The 14,176-nt window shown below is 37.4% G+C and overlaps 1 protein-coding gene across 1 annotated transcript in view; it reads left to right on the forward strand.

The window, feature by feature from the left end:
• Window positions 1-2,808: 2,808 nt before the first annotated feature.
• LOC141347578 (semaphorin-3F-like) overlaps window positions 2,809-14,176 on the forward strand; it is a 59,328-nt gene continuing 47,960 nt past the window's right edge. Inside the window, exon 1 of the mRNA XM_073852572.1 lies at window positions 2,809-2,899. The gene's annotated coding sequence lies outside the window, so the exon portion shown is untranslated. The remainder of the gene's footprint in view (window positions 2,900-14,176) is intronic.

Below are 14,176 nucleotides of genomic sequence, written 5' to 3' on the forward strand. Positions count from 1 at the left end.
AGATTTCATACTTTGTGGAATTTATTCTATAATGGCATGAAATCAAATTGAAAAAAAGCATAGCATTTGCTGGTTTTTACCAAATAAATCACTTGTGGAGTGAACCCTTGACTCTTTCACAGCGCTGAATAACAACAAATACATCTGTTTGTCATCATGCACTGTGAAATGTTCTTGATCTATGAGGTTGTCGACAAAAGTTTGATTTGGAGCTATGTTGATTTAATCATGTTTATAATACTGCAGTTTGTGCTGCAAATGAGAATCCCTAATCTTATCATAAATTTTGCAGCAGAAGACTTATGATTTTTTGTTTTGTGATCAGTAATAAAATCGACATTTTATTCAGTAATGTGAAAGGAAATCAGTTGCACACTTGAATAGCATGGCAACATACTACATTGCACTTTGACCTGCATGTTTTCTGACCTATGATATCCAGCTTATTCTTCAATGCGGTTCATTAGTTGCTGTAGGGAAAAAACAAGGTGCAGTAAATAGTAAAACTGCGTGCCCTACAAACCAGTGTGTTCATAATGTAGATAATACATTAAAATAACACAATAAGACACCAATTTGCAATATTATCTAAAAATAGCTGGACACAGATGAGACCAGAAGCCTGACCCATAAAATTTACAAATGGCCACACCCACTCTTACAGGAAAAAAGTATGTAGCTGTTGTACAGTTTAACGCTTGCAGTTTAATCGTGAGAAAAAAACTTATCTGCTAGAGTTGCCTGGCTCACAGTTTTCATACATTTGTTGGACACGTGGTCTCATAGAATACCAAAGTACCCATAATTTGCACACTTTGAAATCAGGTATTGTTTGTCTACTGTTTTATAAATACTGTGTATTTTGATATCCTACTAATTTGATATACCTTTTGCAGTGTAAAGTATTTAATTTATCCTGCAAACCACAGAAAAAAGTGGAAGCTGCTAAATCATATAGAGAACGACTTGTTTAGTTAAGTTAATAGGTGGTAAAGTAATGTACAAGCAGTATTAATAAAAGTAATAAAAGATATTAGCCTAAATGGCCGGAAATGCTAAGAACAAACACAAATGTTGTCAAGATTCTTGCCCTGGGAAACCTGGTTCAGTTTGGCCAACCACAAATGCCTTTTGTTCCTCAGACAGTTTTTTTGCACTCTTCTCCTTGATTTGTTATAACTTTTGGCAGTCTATAGTACTCCAAATGTTTTTTCCCAGTCTGACCGATTAGTACAGCCCAAAACATTACAGTAATCGACCATTTTCAGTAGCAATAATCAGCAAAATGTGCAAGCTTTGTTCGGTTCAGTGGCATTGTTTACGTTCTATACCACCAATATGGCACTTAAGTATCAGAAAAAGACACGTTTTCCATAAAAGGTGATTGTATCTTAATGTTTAATAGACCTGAATATACATATTATTACCCTATAATTATAGACACATTGTTTCTTTTAATTCAAGAACAATGCACTGAGGATGTAGTCTTTTATCTTCAAATAACTGCTACTGTCGTGAACGCGTGTAACGCGTGGGCGTCGCCCAGGGTGATAGAGAGTGAGAGCGCAGCGAGCGTTCGCGTGTTTGCGTGTGATTTAGTGAAGATAAGCAGGGCACCCCCATTACTAACATGTCCCGTGTTTTTGTTTTGATTTCGCCGCCTGTATTTGCAATGCCTAATTGCGTTCAAAACATAAATGGGTGTTACTTTTAAGGTAAGTCTCCGCCCAGGGGGAGTAACAGCGCTCCATCCACCTGCCAGACTACTTCAGCAGCAGACAGTCAGTGGACCTGAAGCGCGCTTGACGCCGCCGCCGCTGCTGCTGGGTGGACAAAAATACACGAGACGCGTTTAAAAACTCCGGGCAAGAGGGGATACGCGCACTTCATTTGAGCTGCCACGGAATCACAGTCACATAATTTAGTTTCAAGGAACAAGTACTTTGTGGACACGTGCATGCAGTTACTTTTGACTGGACGCGTTGTTTGGTTTTCTGTACGTTTTCTTTGCGTTGGATTGCAAATGATTTGTACACCGGGACACACAGGATCATTTGTGACGGACGTCTTGTAGGTGAGTTCTGCGTTCATTTCAGTTTATTTTGTGATGTTTTTATGTTTCACGTCACGTACTAAATCATACTTGTTTGTACAGAAGATCAGGAGTGCAGTTATTATCCAACTGTTTTTATACACAATTTTTAAGAGGATCACTGAAATCCGATGAAATTGGATATTTTGAACAATTTATTGAGAGATTTTTTGCTGGAAATGGGTATGACACTGCTATTAATAACTAAAGTTCATTTGCAAGTCATATGCTGATGAATTTATTTGATTTGAGTTAAGTTAAAAAAAAAGCATTAGTTGTAATTCTTCACTGGATATTTTGAGTAATTAAAAAATATTAATATGTTTATTTTTGTCACAATTAACTAAATGGTCATTATACTACAGCAATAAAAACAATATGCATTATGAATATTTTAATAATAATAAATCAATTATGACAAAGTGGAGGGTTTCCACAACAGTATTTTACCATTTATTGGTAGAAGTGTCTAAACATCTCTGAAGATATCATTCACCCTCTGACTTAGCGTTCTATCTCTATTAACAAATTACATTTTCTTCCATTCACTAAAAAGATAAGTGAATGGTTACGTGAAATCTCAATCATGAATATATCTGCGGATCCTCAACCCCGTCCTCCCTCCCTTCCCATGCAGGACCGAATAAATCTCTTGTGGGTCTTTGGATAAAGTGATCATGCAGGGAGCCGGGACTTTGGTGCTGGGGACCCTTCTGGTCTCTGTGTTCTCAGCTGTCTCGGTCCACAGCAGCCCTTTGTCTTCCCTGCCACCCGCTTCTGTTCCTCGAGTCTTCCTGTCCTTCAAAGGTAAGATGCATTTCTGCTATATATGCTGTGTTTTACACTGTTGCTGCTCTGTGGATGACATCCACTGCTTTCCTGTTCAAATTAACATAGACATATATAAACAACTGCAGCTGATTAGATTGCATGGGAAATATGCGTTATTATTTTCATCCTCAGTGTTTCCAGGAAACCAGAGTCTGATAATATTAACTTTCAGTGCATATGCTTCTATTGTGGTATTAGGCAATAGGGTTTTATGGGAATCTCTTCAGTTTTTTTTTTTTTTTTTTTTTTTTTTGCTGAGCAAGCTACTTTCCTTCTTAGGTTACCTGTCTGTTTCACCTTTCTAATTCAAGGAGTTTTCACAGTCTGCTGCCTGAGCTAATTTTCCTTTCTGTTGGCCGTTATTGTGTTTCTTTAATTGGTTTTTCAAACACTCTTTTGGATTGAGCATGTCTACCAGCCAGCAAAGACCTAAATTCAGAATCTGCGCGACACTGGCTGTGAGTTTAACCCTTGCTGGGGGAATTGGATTTCATGTTGGGTCGGTTGGGGTTCGTGCACGGCTTGGTTGGCTAAGCAATGCAATTAGTTTTTACTTCTGAAACAGTATTTCCCTTGGGATTCTCTGAACTGTTTTTTTTTTTCTGAATCTGAATATCCATGTTCTTGGTAGTAGCCCATTTTCCAGGACTACGCATCCATGATTTCTCATAACAGTGAATTTTTATTGTAATTTTATTCTCTGGAATTGTAGTTGGAAGGCTGTATTTGCTTTTAGGCTTAAACTATATGTTTACAGTGTTTCTTCCAAAATGGAATACTGATACTGTATACGACATTGGTCTGGTTTGTTTCCCAGGACCTCTATGTCCAATTGTAGTGTACTTCTGTCAGTCAACACTGACACTGACCACTCTGTACTGCCAAGATATACACTGGAGACATGCTACATGCATGCGCTGGATGGGATATTCCAGCTTACGATATGACAAAATATGATCTGCGAGTTTCTGGAGATTCTCAGAACGCTAGTGCAACAGTGGATGAAATTAAAGATCTAGTCTGCTTTTTGTAGGACTTGGTGAAGGCCCTTTGGATGGATTGTAGTTTTTAGTTCTGTCCAAAAGCTTTGATTAAACACTTGAATCACGTTCCTCCCCTGAGAGGGAACGTCTTGTAAAGACGGCTACATTTGTTTAGGGTTTTAACTCACTAAACATTCTGTTCTCTCCCACAAACAGCTTCAAGCTTAGTGGGATCTTGTTTTGGTTTTGTACTTGAATGTGCCATTAGAAAATCATTATGATGGCTAACCCAAATCCAGGCTTACGTTGTAATTGCTTGCCTCTGTGCCTTTACTCTTTGAGACACACAAGACATCCTGTTTCATATCCCTCTCAGTTACTTAAATGTGACTGTTTGAGCCATGAGATCATCATCAACTGAAAATGCCTTGTAAATGTCATTTTATTCTTGCAACAAACTAAATGGGATGCACAATTGCAGTTTGAATTCAAATTCAAATTCAAAAAGTGTCATTTGTAACTTGAAAAGAAAAAAAATTAAGACAAATTTGGAAGTTCACTTGGCAAAAGCCTTGTTCGAAAGTCTTTTAGGTCTTAAAAGATAAGTTCACTGATTTTCAAGCTTAGTATTGTTACAATGTCGGTACTATATGCTAAACAAACAGTGTCTTTCTCCATGTTCCCTGCACCTAGATAGATAGATAGATAGATTGATTTGAATGCAGTTAGCCTTTTACTATCATTTGATTCAGATTCTAATTCTACTTTCTGTGCATTGTGGCCAATTCAGTTTAACTTCAACCCTTATGAATTGAAAGGGAATCTATTCTTAAGTTCTGAATTTCGAAAACAACCCTTTGTTGTAATGTGTTGTTTAAATGCTAACGAGTTTGATATAGTAGTGGCTTTAATTTCATGCATGGACTGTAATGATTCCATTTAGCTTGAGGTCCGGTTTAAGAAAAACAGCATAAAGAAAGAAATTAATACCTTTTAAGTGATCCTCCCTGGGGGGATTCAGGTATAATTCACTAGTAAGTCCCTCATACATGCACACAAGCTTGAACACATAAATGCACCCACGCACACACACACACACACACACACACACACACACACACACACACACACACACACACACACACATTAACTGCGGTTCACTAAGATCTCCCTCTTTCTGCTGTAGTCTTATTCTCTAGTATGAGCATGTAGAGAGGGAGTGCAGGGAACTCAGCCAGACAGAGTCAGTTTTCGGCTCTGAGGGAGGACTTGGCTGCTGTTAGCGGTGTCGGTGAGTTAAGAGAGCAGATACTGGTGTCTTCATGTGCCCTTACGCATTTCAGACAGTCCTAACCACAAGAACATCCCTGGAAGCCCAATCATCTGTGAAGTTCGAGGTCTAGGGCTCTGCAGGCATGACTTATTACAAGTTCAGACTCTTTTCTATAGCTCTTGTCTTTTCTCTTTTTTTATGGGAGTAGCTATGATGTATTACATTTGCCCTTCTTTTTTCACTTCTTTTTAAATCCCCTCTTTCCCATGTATCTCTGCCTCAAGCTTGGGATTTACATGCTAAAAGGTAGCCCAGAGGACTTATGAAGAGTCACATGACAGCCTAAGTTTATTTCTTTGCACGTGAGCCCTCACATAACTCCTCATTTTTGGACATGACAGTGGATTTATGGCCATGTTTATGCGTATTATATCACTTTACTGTGGTTAGGAGAACCCAGGGATAATTCAAGGAGGAATGCTGCATGTGTTGAATTGGTATTTTTTGTGTGTGTGTGTGTGTGTGTGTGTGTGTGTGTGTGTGTGTGTGTTTGAAAATGGTGCCACGGGTGTTGTTTATGCACACTGTTTTAATTTAAATTCCATCAGTCGATTCTCTGAGAGGCAGAGCACTTATTGCTCAATTTAGACAAATGTTCTCAGACAAAGAACACTTTAAAGTAAGTATCTCAAGGTGCATCACAGCAACTAGGTGACATTGGCGGCAATGCATAAATTATCACAATTAAATTAGGCATTTAAAGTAGTGTGCTGCTTTTTCCATTGCTGTTCATCACCTGGGTTGCGGTCTATAGAAACACTAAAACAGTGAGAAAAAAGCTTTAGGAGTTATCGAAAAAAGTAAAGTGCTTTTAAACTCTGTATACTTCATATGTGACCCTGGACCACAAAACCAGTCATAAGGGTCATAAATACGAATAAATACGTTTTCGATTGATGTAGGATATGACAATATTTGGCTGAGCTGCAACTATTTGAAAATCTAGAATCTGAAAGTGCAATTAAAATCAAAATACTGAGAAAATCACATTTAAAGTTGTTCAAATTAAGTTCTTACCAATGCATATTACTAATTAAAATGTAAGAATTTGTCTGTTTATGGTAGGAAATTTACAAAATGTCTTCATGGAACATGATCTTTACTTAATATCCTAATTATTTTTGGCATAAAAGTTAAAATTGATAATTTTGAGACATTCAGTGTATTTTTGGCTATTGCTACAAATATACCCATGATACTTAAGTGGTTTTGTGGTCCAGTGTAGCTTATAGATCAATCCATGATCCAGAAGTTTGTGTGTTTTCAAATAATGTGGATATAATGTCACACTTTAAGGCTTCTGGTCTAATAATAAATCAAAAATATTAAGTAATGATAAATGTAAAAAATATGAAAATATAGCTGCATCTGGTCAAACTGGATTTCTTGCATCTAAAAGTCTTATCGGAGAGGTCAGCCAGTGTCATTTATTGATTAAATGTCTTTTTGCTGTATAATTTGCTGTAAAATATTCGCTGTTTAGTACTTTGCAAAACTAAAGATAAAAATATACTACACATGTGTGAATTGCATGCATATGAATAGAAGTGAATGGAACACAAAAGCTAGTGTGACTGTCTTTTTAAATACAGAAATTTTGAACAAAGCAATTTAAAAAGATACATTAATGTTTTATTTGTATTTATAGGTTAAGATTTAAGCATGTTTGATTGTATATGTGGTTATTACTAGGTTTGAGTTCATCATTTTATTAAACATGCTGGCAGAATAACATCAGATATATTTATCTTTGACGTACGATCCTGTGAACTCGCTTAGATGCTTGATGTTTTGAAGTGTCATAAAACATCATGGTTCTGTAGGTGATGAATGGTGGAAAACCAGACCTGGCCCATGTGCATTTCTTTTTATACTGTTTTAGCTTACCAGTACTAGCAAATACTCAAGCATACTGAAAATTATCTAAAAGTTTAAAAATTATCTTCCAACCTTGGCACAATATATGTGTGTGTGCATTTGTCTGTGCTGGAGGCTTTTTTTTTTATCTTCAAACAAGCCCTAATAACAGTCTATTTGAGGGTGCCGGAGGCTGAGGTTGTGACCCCAAAAAACAGAAGCAGGTCATTGTCAGGGTGATCCGTCCTTGCTCTGTGGGAAAGAGCGAACAAATTCCTGATATAAATGCTTGTAATGCTAATCCGCAGCCCATTTAAAAGCATTTAACTCTATTCTCGCTGTTCATTTCATTATTTCTGAGTAACACCTGGATGCGTAATCATCCGTGCCTGAAAAAGCAGAAAAAACTGCTATACAAATATATCCAAACACCCAGTTAGACCATTACACTGCTGCAGTAAGAACATTATCTCAAATAATACAGCTACTGAAAACGCTGTCCGTTACAGCTTCCAAGATCATTTTGTATTTCAAAACGTGTTGCAATTAACATCTCATCACATTTTTGAATTCACTAGCTTTCTCTGATAGTGTTGGGCGATATGCTCAATTTTCATATCGTCCTATCGTCAGCCTGTGAGATCGCCGATACACGATACTATCGTGCTAATTTATTTAATAATATGTAAATATGTCAATATGTACTAAATTCCTTATTTGTTTTGTAAGGGTAGTGCATGTGACTTGTGACACAGTTGTGCGTGTACAGAGCGCTGACGGTAGTTCTGTCGGAGAGGATCAAGTTTACTTTCGGTTTCATTCTCTGCTGTCTTCAGGGAGCGGTAAATGTGCGTGCGTGAATGTAAATGAATGTATCTTTCTTTACCCGTCACATTGCGATAATGTTACCGCTATATGTCTGATCTTTGTCATCAGTTCATGTTGTAGTTCAGTTCATACTGATTGTGGAGAAGCGATGTGCATGTAATTCACGTGCATATGTTTAGCGCCATTTTTTCGCATCGTAATTCTAATTAACGCATACAGATGAATGTTTATGTTTACTATATACAGACAGATTCTGATATATCGTATTTATTTCAGCCTAAACCACATTTTACTACCTTTGTTATCCTAATGACTGTCTACACTTAAGTCTACACTTAATTTATGCACACTGTATGATGAAAAAACCCATTTTCTCTGCACACGTCTGCGGCGCTATCTACTCTATGCATGTGTTTGTACGGCGGCAAGTTTCTGAGGCATCCTAGAACCGATTCTCCGCGCTGCATTGCTAAAGAAAGGTGCCTTTTTGACGCATAATAATAATCATCATCTTACTATCGTCAAAGGCATCAGGAACAGGCGATATCTCTGACTAACGTCGATACACGATACTATCGTCTATCGGCACAACCCTATTCTCTGATTAGTTCAAAATATCCATTATATTGTGTATATAATGGATAATGGAAACTGCAATTTGGACCTTCAACCTGTTGGCTGTCATTGAAGTCCACTCTGTAGAGGAACTCCGGTTCAAAAATCGTTTTTTGTAAAGGGTGACTTCCTTTGCATGTTCACTTTGGGTTGGTACCCAAGCCGAGCTTATGCAAGATTAGCATTTGCAGTAAAAAGTATATACTTGTGACTGATGACTGATCGTTTGGCTAGATAAGACCCTTATTCCTTGACGGTGATCGTGTAGAGCCCTTTGAAATGCATTGAAACCTGTTGATCCCCATTGAAGTCCACTATATGGAGAAAAATCCTTGAATGTTTTTCTCAAAAACCTTGATTTCTGGAAGTGAACTAATCCTTTAAGCATGTTATCTTTTAGTGTTGCCATTAGATAAGCAAAGATAAAAAGTGGGTTGAAGACATTTATTGAAAAGGAATGAACTTTCTTAAATTGTAGCTAGGGTTGCAAAGGGGTGGAAAATTTCTGGTGAATTTCCAGGAACTTTCCAAAAATCCCAGTAAAATTACAAAAAAAAAAAACCCTGGACGGTTTCCAAAATTTCTGGAGTGTATCCAAAATTTACTGGAAATTTTCCACATTTTTGCAACCCTAATTGTAGCACACAGAGAACAAGAAAGAAAGAAAAACGCTATGCATGCTTCATTTTATGACTGATTATGAATAAATCGGTTTAATTTGTCTACATTTTAAATGCTACATGTGAATTCAGGCATTACATATTAATTCTGGGATTTGCTAAAGATTACATTTTAATGGTAATGTAAAAGATGAACTTTAATTGATCGTTAGATGATGGCACAAGTAAGATAAGGAAAGAAGAAATAAAGAAGTCTTTATAACCTAATACTTATTTTATACTCAATACTTTCCACTCATGACATGATTAGGTTTATCCTTCATGTTGTCTTTACCTGAGTTCTAACTGGGTCAATTGCGACACTAGAGACTTCACTAAGTGCTTCCCTCTGACAATGCACACAGATACAGAGAATGAGAAAGCATATGTGTGTGTGTGAGAGAGAGAGAGAGGAGCCCCGGAGCAATCAGTGTCTTTCTGAAAGATGAACCTCCTTCAACCTGCCAAGATATGCCTAGGAGATCTGCTTAGACAGAAGGTGAGACGCTGTCTCTTTCAGTCGCACGCTGGAGAGACACTAACTTACAGCTGCATGCAGACTGTAGTGCCATTCAGTTGCGATTATTACTTCAGCGTCCAGCTCACCTGTGGCGTTGATGGGAAACTATTTGGAAAGGATTGTGCACTGTGTTCATTTATCTTTACTTTTGGCCCAACCCTCAGTCGGCATCTTGTACTAATCTTCTCTTGATCAACCAGAAAAATGTGTTTGTCTTCAGGTAAAACTAAGGTTTTCCAATTTTAGCTGAAACGTGCAGGCTTAGTGAAGCTCTCGCTTTATAAGCGAAACCGCAGCGTCGGATCACAACGGTATTAAAAACCAAAAGCGATGGGAATCATCAAAAATGCATTATTCTGAGCTGTTCCCGTGAGGCTTTCTCTAATGGAGCTCTTGGCAGAGTAATAAACTTAACCTCTTGACCCTACATTGAGTTTCAGCTTCATAAGAATCACTTAGAAAAGGCTGCACGGGACGTAGACAAGCGTGGGCTCGGAAAAAAAGGCCTGTTCTTTGTTCTCTACTCTTTGTTGTGTTTGTTTTTGCCAAGGGTGATGTTGTCGTGTGATATATTAACTGAATTATAGTGTCTAGTCTTTCAGATAATCGTTTTTCTGTGGAATATCTCGACTGTGCTACATTTTGTTGTTTTATTTTAGACCAAACATGTTTGCATGTGATGCCAGGGTGCAGCAGACGCTGTCTCAGAGCTGTTTGTGTCAAGGTGGCGGTGCATCCCAGCATCCTGTGCTGCGGCGCTGGATCTAAACTGTCACAGCGAGAGGAGAGTGGAGGTGACAGCAGCAGGGCTATATATAGAGACCCTGCACTCCTACACCCCCTCTCTTACTTTTTCTTCTCTGCCTTCCTCTTTTTGTCACTAACAAAAATGCTACAAAAGTACCCTGGTGTCATAGTTTTTTTAGATGTGTACCATGGTATTATTTTAAGTACCTTGGCATGTGGTAATCATTCAGAACCATGTTATGTATCAAAGTACCTTTTTTTTTTTTTGGACATGCCAAAGCAATACTATGAATATTTGGACATGGTATCATGAACCATTCTTTAATAAATACTACAATAGTATATAAATAATTAGGTAAAGGAACACTCCACTTTTTTTGGAAATAGGCTCATTCTCCAACTCCCCCCGAGTTAATAAGTTGAGTTTTACCGTTTTGAAATCCATTCAGCCGTTCTCCTGTTCTGGCAATATCACTTTTAGCATAGCTTAGCATAGATCATTGAATCCTATTAGACCAGTAGCATCGCGTTCAAAAATGACCAACGAGTTTCGATATTTGTCCTATTTAAAACTTGACTCTTCTGTAGTTATATCGTGTACTAAGACCGGTGGAAATGCAAAGCTTCAATTTTCTAGGCTGATAAGATTAGGAACTACACTTCCATTCCGGCGAATAGTCAAGGAAGTTTGCTGCCGTAACATGGCCGAAGCAGGAGCAGTAATACCACGCAGCACATGTGCAAATGCTAAACTAGCTGGGAACTCATTTCTGATAATACTCCGCCTGCTTCGGCCATATTACGGCAGCAAACTTCCTTGACTATTACGCCGGAATGGAAGTGTAGTTCCTAATCTTATCAGCCTAGAAACTCGCAGCTTTGCATTTCCACCGGTCTTAGTACACGATATAACTACAGAAGTTAAGTTTTAAATACAACAAATATGGAAACTCGTTGGTCATTTTTGAACGCGATGCTATTGGTCTAATAGGATTCAATGATCTATGCTAAGCTATGCTAAAAGTGATATCGCCAGAACAGGAGAACGGCTGAATGGATTTCAAAACGGTAAAAATCAACTTATTAACTCGGGGGGAGTTGGAGAATGAGCCTATTTCCAAAAAAAGTGGAGTGTTCCTCCACTTTGAATGAGCTTTTATTTTATATTTTGAATGAGCTTTTATTTTATATTTTACATTTAAATTTTAGTTTAGTTTTGTTTAGTAGTTTGACTAAATGTGCTTGTCACAGTTGTTTAACTTAAAAAAAAACTCAAGATCTATGTTGAATCTTGTCAAATTAATGAACATTAAGTTGTTAACCCGTTAGACCTTCAGTCATCTTCTAAACACAAATTAAGATATTTATGAAGAAATCTGAGAGCTTTCTGACCCTGCATAGACAGCAACTCAACTGACAAGGCCCAGAAATGTAGGAAAAACATTGTTAAAATAGTCCATCAGTAGTTCAAGAATACGCTGTTCTTCAGAAAAATCCTTCAGGTCCCTTCAGAAAAATGTCTTCTAGGTATACTAGTATTCTAGTATCTTCAGTAGCTTCCGAAGGGCAGTACTAAATAAAAATAAAAAGGCAATATAAAAATTTAGGCAATATAAGAAAAATATACGCGTCTTCATTCTGTTCAAAAGTTTACACCCCTGGCTCTTAATGTATCGTGTTTCCTTCTGAAGCATTAGTGAGCGTTTGAACTTTCTGTAATGGTTGTATATGAGTCCCTCAGTTGTCCTCAGTGTGAAAAGTCTCAAAACCATACAGTCATTGATGGAAAGGGTTTAAATACGCAAAAATGCTGAAAAACCAAAGAATTTGTGAGACCTGAAGGATTTTTCTGAAGAGCAGCAGGCAGTTTAACTGTTTAGGCAAACAAGGGACTCATGAACAACTATCACTAAACAAAGAAACACAGCTGTGGATCATTCAGGTAACAACACAGTATTAAGAATCAACTGTATGTAAACTTTTGAACGGGATCATTTTAATAAATTCAGCTGTTATTTTCTCTTGTGGACTATATGTAATCGTCTTTTATGTGAAATATCTTATTCAGGTCAGTACTAAATAAAAAGCATTTTGTATGATCCCTCTTATTTTGGTAAAATAATCAACATTTGGCAGATTCTGCAAAGGGGTATGTAAACTTTTGACTTCAACTGTGTGTGTATATATGTTTCTATTAGGGCCGGGACTTTAACGCGTTAATTTAGATTAATTAATTACACAAAAATAACGCGTTAAATTTTTTTAACGCATTTTAATCGCACTAAGTTTTGCACCGCGGAACGTTTCTCACTAGATGAGATTCGGCGGACCGATTATACTGGAGCACAAACTAGCGTTCAGACAAGCCAAAGAACTTATACCAAAGAAGCTGCGTCCGTCCTAAATAGTATTGAATGTCCCAAATCGTAGTATGTTTAAAAAGTATTCCAAAGATTCCCGGATGGTCTACTACTTAACGATCAATGCACACTCTTAACTGCTAATATTGCCCGCAACACACTGCGCCGTGAACGAGGATTCGATTAGAACTACAAACACGCATAAAAAGTGTTAAAAAACTACAAACATGGAGGATATACGCAACCAACGGACAGGTAGAGAAAGGGGTTTGAGTGATAAATAATCAGTGTGTAACCTGATAAAAACTATTTTTTTTAAATGTTATCCGCGTTATATTCCATGTGCAGCAACATTTATAATGATAGGTTTGGTCATTAACGTTTAAATGCATAATTAAGCAAACACAAGAGCAGAGTTCTCGGAATGAAAGACTCGTTAAAGAACGTGCCTCTTGCTACACTTAATGGCAATATTGCACTGGTCTGTTGGACTTGGTTGAACAAAAATAAACAATATTTTGTTGCTTAAGCTTATGTATTCAGTCATTATTCAATGGTATACTAAAAATCCATGTAAAAATCTTAATTCTCATTGTTCTCAGGTCAAATATTTACATGCGATTAAAATGCGATTAATTTCGATTAATTAATTACAAAGCCTCTAATTAATTAGATTAAATTTTTTAATCGAGTCCCGGCCCTAGTTTCTATGTATTTTTTTACATTGACATCCCCTATATTGAAATACCATGATTTATGAGTTCTACCCTCTGTCTACCAATAATTGATGGATAGATGGATACATGCCACTTTAAATCACATCGCTTGTCTATCTGTCCATCCTTTTGTTAGTTTTTTTCTCTCTCTATCTTGCTTCTTGCATTTGTGTGCTGTTTTCCATCAATTCCCAATTCTCTATTTCATTACTGTCTTCTGGTTGTCTTCCTTAGCTTCTTTTTTCAGTCCTATATTTTCATCCTCTCTGCTCCCAGGGGAGGTGTCTAACATGTCACTCCCTGAAGGAGTGTGGAAGCGCTCCCATGAGACGAGAGAGAGTGCAGACATTCATTATGAGTGAGGTCTGGGTCATAGCTCCTCACATGAGTCGCTCATTGGGTTAGTTGTGGGTGTGTATGTGGCAGAGAAACATTCATTTGGAGAAAACCATCATATATCCAAGGAGACTCGTGCTTTTCATTTTTGCAATATGTCATGGTGTTTGTTGGATGTCAGGACCAGCTGTGAGAAAGATGTCCGCTGTGGATGCCTTGATTGGCCTTTTTGTGGTTTAATGACAAATCAGTTGTTTACTGAGGTGGCCATTTTATGTGAATTTGTACGATTTTTTAGA

Source organism: Garra rufa, chromosome 12, assembly GCF_049309525.1.
Source record: "Garra rufa chromosome 12, GarRuf1.0, whole genome shotgun sequence".
In the NCBI taxonomy this organism is placed as follows: domain Eukaryota; kingdom Metazoa; phylum Chordata; class Actinopteri; order Cypriniformes; family Cyprinidae; genus Garra; species Garra rufa.